The sequence below is a fragment of the Lepisma saccharinum genome, chromosome 26 (assembly GCF_977018435.1).
Source record: "Lepisma saccharinum chromosome 26, izLepSacc3.1, whole genome shotgun sequence".
Classification (NCBI taxonomy): domain Eukaryota; kingdom Metazoa; phylum Arthropoda; class Insecta; order Zygentoma; family Lepismatidae; genus Lepisma; species Lepisma saccharinum.
The window spans coordinates 7,754,569-7,772,660 of record NC_139254.1 but is presented as its reverse complement, the minus strand read 5'-3'; the positions used below and the strand labels follow the sequence as shown (position 1 = coordinate 7,772,660).

The following is an 18,092-nucleotide window of genomic DNA, read 5'->3' as shown; positions in this document are numbered from 1 at the left end:
CGTGCTTGTTGGTGCAGACTCTATGTATGTGTGTGGTAAAAAGGAAGCTTATGAATGTGAACTGTGCTGTAACTTCAAGCACAGTCTGTGGACTATTCCTTCACAGATTTCCTCATATTCACTATGGAGACGGGACGAGAGTTAGCAGTGTCTCATTCTTGTCTCCAGTTTCGAAATATGTAGTGTGTGTACAACATATACACATTATATCACCGCACACAACTTCCACAGGTAGATGCTATTAAGGCAAACAACATTTTTTAAAATGAAGGTGTGTTTTTGGTTGTTGGAGACCTCTTTTCGTCTCTACGTGCCCTCGTAAAACATAATTTGATCCTGAATGTATGGAACAATCCAGCACAGGCTCACAATTACCACTAATGGATTGGCCATGGTTAGGTACAGTTCCTATAAACAAAAGAAAATAGTATTTTCTGTAAGTAATCAGGTATATGGTGTGTTCGAAGAAGTCACAAAGTAAATTAAATTTGGTTTGTGTAATTCTTTTAATAACATACCAAAGTCTCGGTATTCTCGGTTTCATCACAAATTTCGAGACTTGTTTCGATCCCTTCCCTAATACTCACCAAAGAAGTTGAACATATTACAGAGAAACAAGTTTATAAACATGATTTACAAAACTTAAAGCCTATTGAATATTCAAATTCACATATTTCTATAATTCTAACACCATTTCCACACTAAAGCCCTCTTTAGACGAAAGCATTTTTCTTAACATTTATGCCATGACCAAAATGCTACCGTGGAAAGTGAAAATTTTATAGTATTTTAGATGACATGGCATATTTCATGGCATTTCTCATAGATAGATCGGTCTATTTCCGTAGCATTTTTCGTAGCATAACCAATCAGAAGCGACCTCTAGGTCACGAGTGCAGTTGTAATGGCGGCCGCGTGAGATGGAAATAATGTATCACTTCACATTTTTAAAAGTCGATAACTATTCAACCGAGAGGAATAACGTTTCGTGTAAAACGTTATTAGGTACAAAAGCAATGGTACTGCTTAAATACATACTTTACAACGTTTACTGTACACGTATGGAAGAACATTTTAGTTGTTTCAAATGTAAACAGCCTGCACTCAGCATAGATGGTGTAACTCTACGTGCCTTTCATGCTGTATATGTTATACATTGTAATCGCAAAAGCTAGCCAAAAAGTTACATGAAATGCTTGAGTGTAAAAGGACTCTCTGCTATGAGATTTTTGGAAGCTTTTACATATCATTTATGCTAGCGAAAATGTTAATGGAAATGCTTTCGTGTAAAGCCGGCCTTATTCATACAGTACAGGTACGATCGTCAGCATAGCTATGTATTCGAGTTACTAATTTATTCCCAAATGTTGCCGGGGGACCAGGTACATTCTCTGACGCACGAGGAAAGTTGTTGCAAATGTACAATGACGTCACTAGAGCTCCAGGAGACTTCCTAACAAACGCCACTTCGATGCGTTAATATATGTAGGACGGAGGGGAAAGGAATTTTAGCAGGTGCCGTAGAGTACAAGGCGCAGACGCATAGATTATGTGGTGAGACCGGGAAACATATTCTCGGAAACGCTCAGATATTCTACGTGATTTCAACCTTGTTTATGGACATTACATAACGCGCTTCATTGCTTCAGTCCACTTTTCTACTCACCTTTCCTCTTTATCCTTGCTATGATGTCATGCAAGTGGAAATGGATTGAAAACCGGTTATTAAATATCTCGATAGTGGCGCCACGCCAAGAGGAAATATCGAACGGAGTGTCTATTTTGCCGAGAATCTCTAAAGCCCTTGACTCTTACTTTCATTTTTTTGAACCTACAACACAATTGACTGAGAATTGCAATTAACATTATGTGGCTTGATCGTTTGTATAGAGGCAGAGTTTCTAGAGTAGCTGAAGCGGTTTCTCACCTAAAACTTATTGAATGCAAAGTTGTGCCTAATTATCGGTCGTGAAGAGGCCGGCTATTGGAGCGGAAGAAACCACGTGATACGATTACGCCGCTAGAAATTGGAAGTTGTCTCTTTCACATTGCCGCTAGCAGAAGTGAAAGAGTAAGACAACACTTTGGGTTCAATTTTCGTCAACAAAAGACGATCTATTTCAACAGTTTTCCGACTATACAACTTTCATACCCTTTGGTATAAACAAATAATAAATGGCGTCAGTCTAATAAAATGTTTTAAATATAATTGTTAAGTAAAAGTTAAAATAAAGAAATTACTTTAATATTTTGAATGTAAATATTGACATATACAACATGGTTTCTATACGTTATTTCTCTTGTCCACGACAATACTTTTCTTTAAAATTCACTTTCCGATTCCAGTTTTACTGAATATGCGAATAGTAATTATACTTTCTTTCCTCAAGATATTAATTTTCCACTAAAATATATTAATGTTCCTCTGTTTATATTACCGGGAAAATATTGAAATTAACTAATATTTTAATGTTATAACTTCACGAAGTCCATTCCATAATGTACAAATTTGTCAATATCTTTACAAACAAAATTGTAGTGCCCTGTAAAATTATGCAGTTTTGTAAATGCAGTTATAATTTCAATGCAAGACTATAACTTAATAGACTCTTAAACCCTTTCCTTAAATACGGCCGTAAGTGGCGGTAATTTCATACCATAAGAAGCTGAAAATAATATTACGTTACCAATTTGATATATATCATCAACATAACACTATTGGGTGACCTATAGAATTTCAAAATCTTTAACAAAAAGTTATTTTTTTTACATGGTTTAATAGATTTGTTGCTAAACTTTGGTTAGATTTTCTTCACAACAACTCCAAAAAGATTACTCTTATGTACGGACGTTTCACCTAAAGGATGATGCAGAAAAAGCAACAGATTCTTGCATGCGACATAAGGACTAAGATCGCTTTAAAAGTTATAAATCTAAAACTAATAGACTTTATAATAGGAATTGCTCGAGTTTCCTACCTTTTTGTCCAAGACGACCCAATTGTTGTACAAGATTATGAGACTCATTGACTGTTGGCCTATTGATTGCTTCGAACAGTGGCAGCTTAATAGAAAAGAATTATAAATTAATTGTAACGGACAGGTTAAATAATTTATACAAGTGAAATATTCACAGATAAGGCATTGGTTGATCTTATTTCGCTTTTCTGACATTTTAGCTAATCGCGAGGTTGAGGATGAATGGTGATATGATGAAATTGATGAAGGAACGCTCACAAAAACATTCATACCCAGGCTTGAATTCGAACCCGGGACCCATAGCGTCGTAGCGCGCTGTGATAACCACTCCGCCAAGGAAAAGTAACTGTTATAATGAACAATACCATAATAATGCTTACTTTACTTTTACGTACATTAAAAACAAAACTCTTTTTCTCATTGAAGCTTCATTTTGATGGCACAAGCCAAGGTTGGAAGTATAGAGGTTGGATAGATGGGTTGTTTTCTTGTGATGACGTAACGACGGTAGAAGGTGAATTTTTCCATGAAGCGAATGCGAAATCTATGCGCTAGTGTTGCTCTATGAAGATGGAATAAAGGTCACACAATTAAACAGACGAAATTGAGTACAGAAATGTACATTTTCTGATATAAGTTGTTTCCTCATCATAATCAATTAAACTTTTCAGAAAAAATTGAAAATACTAACAAGTACTTATTATACATAACATAACATGCACACTAATGCCCGATGTTTAAAACGGGCAATTAAGAAAATTCTTGTTTCAGCATTTTACAATATAAACATAAAATGTAATAAAATAACACAAACTACAATATTTTTTGTTGAAATTAGTTTCGTGTTCACCGTGGACTAATCGCGAAAGCGTATTACCTGTCCATGGTTTTGTCTGTGACATAAATTTGTCTTCCAGCCGTTTGATGGCGCTAGTGATTTCTGCATTCGTTTTTCTACAGTCTGTGGTAAACATCCCTTGAGATTGTTCTTGTTCAGGCGTTTTATATCTGCATATTGCGACACTGTCGTCTCATCGTTTTATATTCTACTGATACTTTTAACTTTGTGGCCACTACGTTTTTGCACACAACAAACTTGAAGTGTCACCTTGGAGATAGGTCGGAATAGGCCGGGGTTGGTATAAGACCTCAAAAAATGGTAAATTTTATAATTTATACATGCAACCGTGAAGCACACATTCAGGGTTGCCACTGACATTTTTCTCTCTGTCGAAACGTTCTCTAAGCGGGAGATCCAAATGAAATACCCAAGTAAGGGCCAATAAATAACCCTCAATACGATTAAGTACAAAATCAAACTACACTGATAATTTCAAATTGACCAATTGTGGTCAAAACATCCAATTACTGACAAGAAGTTAACACATTTTCTACCATGTAGCAGGGAAGAATAGTTAAATTTAAAAGTTATTTTGCTACATCTCCAAATGTATTCTCACTTTTGTGAATTAAAAGTATTGTCAGTTTATGCACGTAGAATGATTGTCGCAAACAGTATGGGTTTCTAAATCCTACACAAGAGGCGCTCTTGTTGGTCTATTTGCAACTCTGCTGATATTCTAATCCGTTGCTTAAAATGGGTGTGATGTAAGATGAATTGTATGCATTTGACTTTGTCCGAGATGTTCAATGAAATGAACACGGTTATAAACCTGCCGCAAAATTAGTTTGGTATTGAGAGCTGAAGGAACACGCGTCACGGTGTTGCCATATCATGCGGTACAGTACGCACTGCAGCCGTCTGACGCCGTGTCGAGGAAAACGTGTTATGAAAAGGAACAACAATGATGAAATGTGTTATTATTTTTCGAGGAAAATTGAATAACAATAATGACAACAATGATGAATGTGTTATTGTTTTTTCTATTCATTTCCATCTCCCTTACAACATGAACGAATTAACAAAACGAGCATTGTTTACAGGTTACCTTTTCAATCCATTCTGTATATACACTTTCAATAATAATTTCTTTCCGAAGTCGCCGTTAAAGTCTGCCCGTCTTTCAATTATACCGCAACTGAAGTGCACAAAGTCCAGTTGGTGGGGCGTCTGACTTTCACGCGTGGGACCCGCGGTGGTTTGTGGAACTTTTTCCAATATCCCGAGCGGCTCCGGGGTCGACTCAGCCCAAGTGAGTACCTGGGGCAAACCTGTGGTAAAGCGGTTGGTGAACCACATCACCGCATCACCTCCATAATATGGCCTAGGTCGAGGTCGAGAATGTGTGGAGCTCTACCTCCACATCTCCATCCATTATTTTTTTTTGTATGAGAATCCCAGATATTTTATGACTGTCCTTAAAGATGTTTCCCCACTTTGAAAAAATGCCGAATCTTTCAACGAAACGCGCAGTTTCCCAACAGTGGGATGATCTTTCCTCCTATAATAAGAGTAAATATGGCGAGAATAGCATCTTGCTGAAAAGTATCTAAATTTGTCACGCATTTACTGATATTCCTATTCTTTCCTGGGGTTTCCAATTTTGAAGCCTCGCATTTATTTATTTCTACCACATTATATTTTTCTTTCCCTATGGTAACAATAGTGTTCTTAGACACGCCGAAAGCAGCAGCAGTCCTGTCCAGAACTTTGTTTACAGAAATGATTCGACCCCCCATTGTTTTTCTCTTGCTCAAATTATTTGCGCTCAGAACAAACCATCTCCCGCGTTTGTCCTTTGAGAAGAATTCCTTTTTCTTTTAGTGCATGGCCTCTTTTGTACATTGTCATCTCGAGTATTGCCTCCCGTGCTTGACATTCTTCACACAAGCACACGACACACACGACACACTCAAGCAGAACACAGAAAATTATGTACAAAAAATAACACACTAAAACAACACGCTATATACAACAAAGAATACTCTAAATTCAATAAACACTAAACAAACGGACTGGTTAAAATATCACAGTAACGCAACGCAACAAACAAACAACACGTCCTCTCCCAACAACATGAAGAATCGCCCGATAAGCGGCAACACCGAGAAAAACGTTTTCTGTTGCTAGGTAACCAGGGCCTGGGTGAAGCACTGGGAAGATTTGTATTGGCTGGCATGCCAGCAACCCACCCTCCCGCAGTGACGTAGACCCGATTTCAACACGTGGTTCTCAAGTGTCAATACCAAACTAATTTTGCGGCAGGTGATGTCACGTGCCACGTCCCGGAGAGGGGTGTGACACCAGTACGGCTTAGGCCAGGGTAAAACATGAGATTCTCAGGGCAACTAAAACTGATTGATAACTTATTATAGAAGGAGAAAGGAAACAACTTGTTTAACCTACTACGGAAGGTACAATGCACCGTATATTCTTAATTTTTATATTACATTAAATTTATATACAGGATTGTATTTAAAGTTGTCTCTTTGTTTCTTGGTCACATATATCTCTATTAAACATATTTCATCTTCTTTCTTCTTTCTTTTCTTTGTGGATACGTGATGGACTTCTTCTTCTATTTGGCTAACAAGCTTCTTCTATCGTCTGCTAATAGGCTCGCTCTTCTCTTCTTCTATCAATTAATCGGCTGATTCATCTATTGGTTAAGAGGCTTATTTTTCTATCAATTGGTTAGTAGACTTCTTCTTCTATCAATTAGTTAATAGGCTTCTTCTTCTATCGCTTAGATAATAGACTTCTTCTATCAGTTGGTTAATAGACTTCTTCTTCTAAATTGGTTAATAGGCTTCTTCTTCTACTAGTCGATAGTCTTCTTCTTCTACTAATCAATATACTTATTCTTCTACAAACTTCTTCTTCTTTTGATCAATATACTTAATCTTCTATTCGTTAGTAGACTTATTCTTCTATTAATCAATATACTTATTCTTCTATTCGTTAGTAGACTTCTTCTTCTATTGGTTGGTTGATTTGGTGTTTTAAGTCCACTTTATGCACAGTAAGGCTAATCGGGACTGGACCTACAGTTTAAAGCGGGATCCGAACCACTATGTGCCTCCACCGGGTATCGAACCCGGGACCCCTTGATTACAAGGCGACGGTGATACCACTGCGCCATCGGGGAGGCCCTTCTTCTTCTATTAATCAATATACTTATTCTCCTATAAACTTCTTCTTCTATTCATCAATATACTTATTCTTCTATAAACTTCTTCTTCTATTCATCAATACTTATTCTTCTATTCGTTAGTATTCTCCTATTAATCAATATACTTATTCATCTATAAACTTCTTCTATTAATCAATATACTTATTCTTTTATTATTTAATATACTTCTTCTTCTATCGATTAAATTATATGCCTTTCACATATTTATTCTTCTAGTAAATATATTTCTTATTTACCAAGGCACCTATATCCAAATTCCTTCATTTATTAAGCGATCCTAATATTTCTTCCGTGTGCTGCCATCTATGATTCCTTATTTCAATCATTTGCCATAAGGTTTACATGTGCGGGTACGTAACACATGCGGTGGACTTTGATGAATCTCAATGTGATTTTAACGATTAATAACCAGTATATACGTTACCTTGAATGGAATTGCAACTGGAAAGCCTTAATTAGAAAAAAAAATACCCAAAACTCCCGTTTTGTGAAATTTGTAAGGGACTTCACCAACTTTAAGTCACAAGAAAATTTCCAGCGACATAAAAGTGTTCTATGGGCCCACCTGTATGTTTCCACCTTGGACATGAAGACATTCTTGTTCCGAGTCTGCACCTCGCTCTTCAGAGAACGTTGACGCAAATTCGCCAACTCTTCCTCGAATGTGGTGGCTGGGTCCACAGACATTGAACCGAAAGTTAGGAAGGAAATTTACTTCCGCACTTCAAAGAGCAAGCAGCGACTTTCAATGTCCACACAAGAGGGTGAAAACTCACTAAAATCTCAAGCTATGTCATTGCCATTAACATTTTCACTTTCATTTCGCGCAGCGCTTGACACACTTCTTACAATTAGCAAGCACTTGACACTGTTTGAGATACGCTTTCCGAATATTACCCACTGCTCCTTCTGAGACGAATACACTGTGACATCAATCAACTGAAGCGTGGTGCAAACCGCACCTCTTTGCTCGAGTAGTTAGAGCACTTATATGTTCTGCTCTGACGTATACCGTCTGGCTGCTTGCGTCTTGACTAGGAATATCAGTAGTACGAAGCCGGAACGTAACTTATTAGGGATTAGGGATTAGGTGTCTTTTGGTGAATTGTGACGAAGATGAATGGTGATTAGATGAAACTAATGGAAGGACATTTGTAAAGGATTGGTTACGATGCCAGGGGTTCCGCGTTCGAATCCCGACGTGGACATGTGTGTTCTTTGTCAATGCCCCTTCATCAGTTTCATTGTATCAACACTCATCCTCGTCGCTGCGATTAGCCAAAAGTGGCAGAGAAGCGACGCAAAATGATACAAGTTTTTAAAAATTATATGAAGAAAGAAACACGCGGCCTGGGGTGAATTCGCGAGTTGATTGTTCAACGTACTCACCCAACGAGGTAGTTTTTTGGTTTGAGTTGATGTTCTAAGTCCACTTTGTGCACAGTAAGACTAATCGGAACTGGACCTACAGTTTAAAGTGGGATCCGAACCACTATGTGCCTCTACCGGTACACAGTGATCCAGAATGCGAAAAAAGACGGCAAAAATAGAAATTTTGACTTCTCGGTAAGGGGATAAAATATTAACACTTCTGTAAACCACTAAATGGGGCATGAAACTGCCATAAATGTTTGTCTCTAAATTTATTAGTTGTTCTTGTTTTCAGGCCTCAAAATGGCGGCTCGTGAAAATGGAATTTTCGGACTATATTTTGTAGTTATTTTTAAGACTTGTTGTAGCAATTATTTTTTCGCCGGACAATATATTTGTGCTAGGTAGACTCACAACTTCTCAGTAACGCACAGAAAAGAAACCCACACTTGAATTACAATAAAATATAATGTTTTTATTATTTACTTGAAAATACAAAAGTTATCTTGAGTTAATATAGCTTTCGCCGCTATTTCCCACAACGATTTCTAAAGCAAAGGATACTTTAAAGTATTATAAAACGGCACGGGAGAAAAGTTTTGCTACTTTTTGCTATTTTGACAAATTTAGCTAATTTGTGTGCTCCGTTTTAATGGGTCAGCTGGCAACCCTGAATCAAACGTGGTCACGTGTGCTCGCGCCGCGATTTCGCTATCAGCTGATGCTTAATACATATAGAAGTAGTGCAGTGTAACAGAAAGTTATTAAACGTCCCCAACAACCCCTAACATCTTCCAAAACCTTCATCAACACCCTTCCTAAAATTTTCCCCAAAGATTCAGCTGTGTAAATATTACCCAGAAGCAAAATTACTTCGTAAATTCGAGTTATGATTACATTAAAGCATTTGATTAACAATATCTTTATTGGTTAAACTAATTGTACTAATTTTGAACATCTTTATTGTATTTCACAATTGATAAAAATGAGAGAAAAGAACATGTTTAAATACCAAGCTGAGACACAGGAGCGCACGTGTAAGTGAAATTTACGCAGGCGTTGTTTCTACGGTCCTGTGCGGGGAACTAAGGAAGCCTCATAGCTGGTTCAAGGTCATGACATTCGAAAGTGTTTACTGTAAAGGTCCTGAGAAGGGTCGCCTCAGGCACACTCATTGGTCAAGATGAATGAAATATTTCAAAATCTTTTGGGTCATTTTTACCCATTCACGTGTCCTTGCAGGTTAATGGTGATGGTGTGTCATAGAAACCCATGAAAGTAAATAATAACATTTGAGTTGCATCAAACAGTATTGGATACTTCCTGAAAAATTTGATGAAGATAAGAATTATCAGATTAATCATTTGTTTCATTCGTGTTAGATTCTATAAATTTTAAAAAATATCGTTTAAGATTGGGTTACGTCCTGTAGTGTTGTGTTGCGGTGCATCAGGAAAGTATTTTAAGGATATGAAAACTGTTGCCGAAAAGAAGATAATTTTCTTAAAGATAATTTCGGTTGACTTTTTAAAAAATGTGGTGTTTGTAGTTGCTTTTTCTTCACTGTATGCAATCTCAAAAGCAGATTATCAGTTTTGAAGAAAGTAGCGACAGAAATAATAGGTGATAAACTGAAGAGCTTCGCCAGGAAAATACGTCTAAGGAACTCGCATTCACAACCAAAGTATATTTAAAGGAAGAAGGAAAGATATCGGAACTAGTACATAAATATTATTTAATGCCTTAAAAGATATTAACTTATCTTGAAAGTGATTTGATAGGAAGTCTATTTTCCTCGCTTTGAACATTTATTGCGCATAAATTCATTTTAACGATACTTCTCACATTTATTATTATTATTATTATTGTTATTATTTTATTTCTATGATTCTAATCCTTATTTTCAATATTCTTGTTATTATTTAATCTATTTCTGGAAATGGATTTCGGTTTCCTAGTGAATTACTTAGTTTTACTGTGGTTTCAAGTGTGTTCTGAAATAGGTCAAAATTATACTTTTTGTATAAAAATCAAAATATTCAATCTCATGTGAATTCTGTGGAGCCAAAGTGTGAATTATTCCTTAAAATTGCTAGTCTTACACATTTGTATTGATTTAGGGGTCAAATAGCGAGCTCCTGATTTTTGCCGATTTTCTTCGCATTCCGGATCACTGTGCGGTGCTTTCATTTGAAAATTTCGGGAAAGAGCTGTAACACCATCAGCTCCCCCCCTGAGTACGCCAGTGGCCGAAGCAGAGCCCACCTGTATTTCTTCACACTTAACCGCAACCAAAATTATTTCCCACACGACCCTGCCACCATGATGTGGAGAAACCAATTGACGCATTTAGACACAATTCTCCGAATGGTCATTTGTCCCATAAGAATCTTATCTAACCGGCCTACTGATCCATGCATACACTTAGCTCAAACGAAAGGTGTTTTGGGACTTAAGTGCAATACCTTCTCGCAACGACTCCACTTATCTAACCATTTCGTAACTAGGTCCTTTTTCTATAAAATTAAGCACAGCAGAAGTGTCATTACCCCTATACATACGCCCATCATGGTACCCTTACATAAGCATGTGAATGTGCAATTCATGGTTGCCAGTGGTAGATACTTTACATGGTTGACCTTTCGTTTTGGTTTATTAAGGTCAAATTGTAATAGTTTGGACATAGCGTTAAAACAACGTTCTGTCTGCATTATATGTCAAAAAGGGCAAGAAATGAAAGTTCTAAAGTTCAAGCACTCTTTCATTACAAAGCATCAACAATTATGCATAACTCTTCTTGAAACAATCATTGAATCGAAAGCTTCATACCACTCTCAGTATTAACACCACCTGAAGAAAAAGGTAAAAGAACGTCACGTGATATTGAAAAACTAAACGTTTGAAAAAACGTCGTATAAGGTTTAGTCCAGCCACCTACCCAATCATTCCAAACTACTACATGGTTCTTACGTAAACCTACCAGTCAATCACTTTTGTTCTCATCAATAAAGCAAATATAAGCAAATATACTTGATTTGATTCGATACAGCAACTATCTTTACAATTCTCTTTAAAACCAGTACTGGATATTAGTATTATGTTGTTATTATACTTCTTTTAATCGATTTACCTGCCATCTGTGCGCGTATCCGTTGTATACTTTCGATTTATTTAAACGACTGATCTGCCATCTGACGGAGAGTTCGAAATGACAGATTCTCTTGTACGGCAAATAGACTCGCATTTTTATCAATATCTCTTTTCGACTTCCAACATTGCTAGTCACAACCAGCCCCGGCCCAAAACCATGGCAACGGTTGAAGTTTTTGCGTGCGATGACGTGTGACCGGCCAAGTGAATCCATCACTTCAATGTGAAGTCACGTGAAATGACAAAACGACAGTGTTGCAGTATGCAGATATTAAACACCAGAACAAGAACAATGTCTAGATGAGGATGTGTACTACAGGCTATGGAAAAGGAGATGCGATAACCACTAACGCCGTCAAACGGTTGGGCGGGAACTTTACGTCACATACCATGATGAAGTAATAGGATCTGAGCTGATTATGTCCTTTGCGATTAGTCCACTCAGAATTAGTTCACTTCATCAAATGATTTACTAAATCTCATCAATTTACATTGTCGAATTCATTATTTGAGTTTTTTTTGGTTTAGGTACAACATCTTCACCGAAGAGAAAATTATGCTCATTTCCTTGTTTTCCTTGACCCTGTACATCCAGGGTCAAGGAAGTCAGTAATAGGTGTGTTATATACAGTGTACGTACAATATGATGTATAAAGAAACAAACTGCCGGAGAACTAAGTGAGGTGAGTGTACAATTTTATATTACTATTATAGTGGAACCACAAGCAAAAAAACCTGCGCAGACTCGCGACTCCTGTGCACCGTACTCCAGTGTGGAGGGGAGGGGGAGAGTGGAGCATGCTCTCTTATAGTCCGAGTTGAACGGAAGAGCAGGAAGGTTATTTTTCTTGTGGTCGCTCTTGTAAATAAGGGGAACTGTGATTGGCCATTCATCTATTTAATCACTTCTTCATAATCTCAATTGACTTAAATGGCCGGAAGAGCAAAGTAAATTTATCAAATATAAATACAAACACGTACCGTTTAATAAATAACCAAAATGGAATGAAAAGTTAGCAGTTTGTATTTTTATTGCTTTATGTAAATATGTAGGGAAAAAGCGAGAGAGAATTGTACACCAATGGCAAAGAAATGGTAGGCGAAGTATTTACCAGGATTATACTCCCTACATTCCTGCTCATAATAAGGAGTCGAAGGTATCTTGCTTAAGGATCTTTCTTCGATGTAAACCTAAAAGTTGACTTTTCAGATTACGTACATAATCTTCTGGGCAGAAATGCGCACTGCAGATTCTAGCATTAGCATGATTCACGTTAGCGTTTCCACACGAATCCAAAGCTCGGTGACCGAAGAATCCTTTTGAAAATCGTATATAACGTATATATTATGTTCAACGTACTTGGAAGATGTATCTTGTGCTGAACTAAAATAAATAATAATAACAAGTGGTGTGCGGTATCTCGGAAAGTCGGGACCGGGATAGGAAAGAAAAATTCCGTCCCTATCACGACTTCAGCAAATGACTTCCCTAAATTTCTGGATCCCGAGCAGTCGGGAAATACCGAATGGTCATTTTAAAACGGTATTAATTCTTGACGTTTTCTACATTGCAAGTGTCTGGAACTTATCGGAAATTGTTAGTTTTCATTCCAGAAATGCAAAGAAAATCACTTAAGGTGAAAATGAGAATTTGAGATTTCCCGACTAGTCGAGAAATTGCGAATATTTCCAGTCCTGAATGTCGGGATTTAAAAAAAAATCCCGTTCCGATCAAAAATATTCTGTCCCGCATAACAATAAGTACCTATCTATATTTATTTTCAATTTGTCTGAAGCCACAAAATGTAAATGGGTGGAAATGCTCATTTGTGTACTCGATTTCGTGTGTTCAGTTTCTGGCATGGTTTCCTATCTGCATAGTGCAACACTAGCGTATAGATTTGGAATTCATTTCATGGATAAATTCACCTCTTACCGTCGTTTCGTCATTACGAGTAAACAACGGATTGGCCCAGCCTATACTTCTAATAACCTTGGTCACAACATTTGTAGTTGTAATTTGTTTCATCATTTAAAAGACTGAATACAGATTAAGGTACGATAACTTCGGGCAAAACGTCACTGACTATTTAATAAAAAACTTAGTGAATAGGTGAAACGTGGTAAGTATAGCGTTTTCTTCGTTTACCTGCCTTTTTATTTACAAATTTCCCCAGTGACCTTGTGCCAAATATCTAGAAGGCATTACATTTGTCGTTTCTTCTGATAGTTACATAAATACTTTTATTACCTGCTGCAACAACCGTTTGTATTATAAGCTTATTTCAACTTAAGAAATGGTATGCATGTAACAGCCAATGTTATTGCTTTTGTGTCACGTATTACAAAGGATGCGTTATGAAAGGAATTGATAGCCATAATCAGGGACGTCGTTAGGGGGGGGCCTGGGGGGGCTTTGGCCCCGGCAGTTGTAACTCTGGCCCCCGCAAACAAAATTTTGATCGATTAAAAATTATGCTAAATTAATACTACATATTATTTTCTGGTAAATTTGTAGCAGAGTTGGAAACACTGTTCCGAAGAAAATCTTCGGAAGCAAATGTAGGACAGCAAAATTCCACCCTTTCGTTGCTTACCAGTTTATAACCAAAGGCATAAAATGCTTTGAGGTTATTACCCTTGCCCTACCCTAAGTTTGTGAAAACCTTTTGCCTTTTGTTGCAAATGACCCTTCCGTTACAGATGGAATCAAAGACTCCGCCGAGGCCGAGCGGTCAACAGTAGGGGGTCGAGCGACATATGGAGAGAGTTCTCCAGTACTGACATTGTTCTGAGATTTAAAATTGCTCCTTGCTTCAGCTTCAGAGCCACAGATTAGCTTTGTGTTCTTGCTTGCGAGCAAGGTCTGCTATCGGGTTGCTACGGTCACTGTGTTTTTATTCGTGTGTGGGAAGAGTTCTAGCGTTGTTGTGCATTTCCATTTTGAATGGATAAATTTATCAAAACTGTATATTTTAAAACTATCTCAAAACATGTGGAACATGACGCCAATGAAGATGATGTTGATCCAAGTTCTGACGTTCCAAAGTTAGGCAAAACAAGTGAATGTACTAATGTGAAAATAATTACTGATCTTGGGGTATAGATAATCCTAGGCAACCACTTTTGCAAAACTATCCAAATACTACGTTCGGAAAGCGAAAGCGATTATTTCAAAAATACTGGTTTGCATCTGCGCCGTGGCTAGAATATAGTGTGGAACTTGACGCATGCTTTTGTTTTCCATGCCGTAAATTTGGCACAGATTCAGGATATGCAGAATCAAGTTTCAGGAAAATAGGGATTCGCAACTGGAAGAAACCATGTGAAAAAATTAAGGAAAACGGAGGAACGTCCTATCATCTAAAATGCATGGAACTGTGGGCGAATTACAAAGTGAGTACCAATCAGTTTTGTAAAACAATTATATGTGTGTGTGTGTGTGTGTGTGTGTGTTCGTAGTTTAACTTAAATAATGAAATATGTATATGTCTGTATATCGAGTGTTCAAATTGAAAAAAATGCTGAGGAGAAAAGTCATATCAGCTTCCCTTTTCAAATTTTGAGATTTGTACCTAAAACATACGGACTGATGGTTCAAAGTAAATAACACAAATTTTCCAATTAATGTACAAGAGTTCAGTAATCACTGATCTCGTCTCAGTGGACTTTTAATTCATATCCGAATTATTTTTCTTAGAGGAAGGCAAATTAATCAGGAAATATTTTCTCATCAAATACATATTGTAATTTGCAAACCAACAACAGTATTAATTTTAATGTAAAATTCAGTACAGAAACTGACAATTTATATGCTGATATTAATGTAATATTTACTTGAAGTTGAAAGAAATGATTACGTCAAATTCTTAGCAATAGCAAAATATGATCGAGAATATTTAAGAGGAAAATTCTTTACCTGGTCAGGAGTTAAATTAAAAATTTCAATTTGAACACTGGATGTACTTTGATTTTCGTTTCCTGATTTTACGTTACTTTACTGACACTTCTGGCTAATGTCAAAGATATGCAACGGTGATACAAGAAATTAATGCATGGACAGTAACAAAAAAAGCGCCTGCCTCTCCAGGCGAGGACATTGCGTAGCGGTAATGTCGTCACCATATAATTAAGAGGTCCTGGCCTGGGTTCGATATCTAGTAGACGCACATAGTGGTTTGAATCCAACTTTAAACTGTACGTCCAGTCCCGATTGGCCTATCTGTGCATGAAGAGGACTTAATACAAAAACTCACGGACTCGAACTTAGATCAATTTGGGACAAAATCGTAATTCGATAGCTAACGTGTTCAGCCACTGAGGCGGCTAGAATTCAATAGGTTTTCATTTTGGCTATTTTACCTTTTTTCCTACCTCGTAGGTTAATTTTTACAAGTCGATGTGGATGGATGAATGATGGACGGATGGAAAGGTGATGAGTCACCAATGGCTAGTGGAGGTTTGAACATGGGATCTCTGATTCCGTAGCCCTTTACGCTTACCACTCCGCCACGAACACTGGAATAAATTAAATAAGTAATGCCATTGTTTAGAATGGATGTCGGGGAGAGTGGAAGCCTATCTAATAACAATGTACACTAATGCATTGTTGGCATTGCCAGCAGATGTTAACGGTCTACCGATACCTCACACAACGGAGAAATAATCTTTACCTATATTTGCATTGTTTTAAAAAATATATATAGCAATGACGAACGAAGGAACAAAGCTAATCTCTATGGTCTAGAGCAGGAATTTCCAAACTTTTTCGTTTCGCCGCGCCATTAGTGTTTCAAGATTTTTCCACGGCGTTCAAATCAGAATGTAGGCATATCTAATACTTGCTTTGATTGATTGATTGATTGAATTGATGTTTTAAGTCCATTTCATGCACAATAAGGCTAATCGGAACTGGACCTACAGTTTAAAGTGGGATCCGAACCACTATGTGCCTGCACCGGGTAACGAACCCGTGACCCCTTTATTACAAGGTGGCAACTCTAACACTACGCCACCGGGGAGGCCCTATCTAACACTTGTAACGCTCTGTTAGTGTGTATAGGTTGCTTTCCTTAAGTTAAAAAATAAACATATATTTCAAAATCATAAACATTTTTTATGTAAAATGTTCTAAATAAGAACATGTATTTGGAACAATCATATCAATGACTGAATTTTAGTGAAAATATTGGAACATCTCGCGGCGGCCCCGTACGCCTACCAGGGCGCCGCGACGCACACTTTGGGAACCACTGGTCTAGAGATTACAATTTCTGTAAAACTGAGTCCGAGGTTTGAATCCTGAAGGAGATATTATTTTCTTTCACTATTACAATAACTGATCCCATTGTCGTCGTAATCAAAAATAGTTTAAAGTCCATTTTATGCTCAAATATATTAATTGGAACTGGATTTATAATTTAAATTTGACTCCGACCCATTGTGCAATGTGTCTCCATCGGGACTTGAACCTGGCACTCTTTGGTTACAAGGCAACCTGGTAAACCACACCGAGGAGGTCCGCCGTGGTAAACGTGACGTTATAATAAATATGCAATATAAAGCAAAAACATGAATTTATTCTTGAGAATGTTAAAAAACAACAACAACAAGAAACAGAACATTTGAGTCGCCAATAATATTCTGCATATTACATATCGTAATTGTGATGGCGATTTGTGAGTTTTCCTTCATTAATTGCCATTCATGATCGTCAACATTGCGATTAACTAAAAGTAACAGAAAATCGGCACCACATTTAAAAAAATATAATATACGTAGAATAAAAAAAATAGGTGTGAAACTGAAAAAGAAAGGTAATAACAAGTTGATATTTACTACCTATTTTTTGTGCTTTTTGAAGTTGTCAAATTTTGTCATTTTTGGCGCCAATTTACCTGTCTATTTAGCATGCTTTGTGGCTATTATAAACCCGCTCCCTACTGACAACAAGAACTCAAGACAGAAATAAACAAAGTGTGAAAACACCTACTTCAGTGTCTTTGTGCATGATACTTGCACAAACCATCAACGTCGTTTTTCGATCATGCAGGGTGCAAGTTAAGAGGTGCACAATTTTCGAAATTGCCGCAAAAAAAGTGGCACTCATCTATTTTTCTTACTGCATCTCGAGGCACTGGTGTACACAAGGGGGAGCTGATGCGGCTATAACTCTCCCGAAATTTCTGTCTTTGAACAACTTTCAAAAGGAAGCTTAAAAGTGGTTAATTATGAAATATGTTATACTGTCTCTCCCCCTCCCCTCTGAAAAAAAACCTGCACACGTTAGTGTCTAGAGGAGAGTTACAAATCAATCGCATAATTTAAAGTGCTGTTTGCGCTGGAATACTACTAAATGTGCTAGAATTTAAATTTGACAATAATTTCAATGTTAAAAGCGTCATTATTATTATTATTATTATTATTATTGTTTTTATAACGTCCTATTATTGGTTATAATTACGTCCCTGCCTAAATTCACAGCCAGAAATAAGATTGA

General features: G+C 37.1%; 1 protein-coding gene across 2 annotated transcripts in view; it reads left to right on the top strand.

Annotated features, from left to right (window-relative positions):
- Positions 1-18,092, top strand: part of LOC145979784 (pancreatic triacylglycerol lipase-like) — a 173,732-nt gene that overhangs the window by 53,309 nt on the left and 102,331 nt on the right. The gene's annotated exons all lie outside the window — the stretch shown is intronic.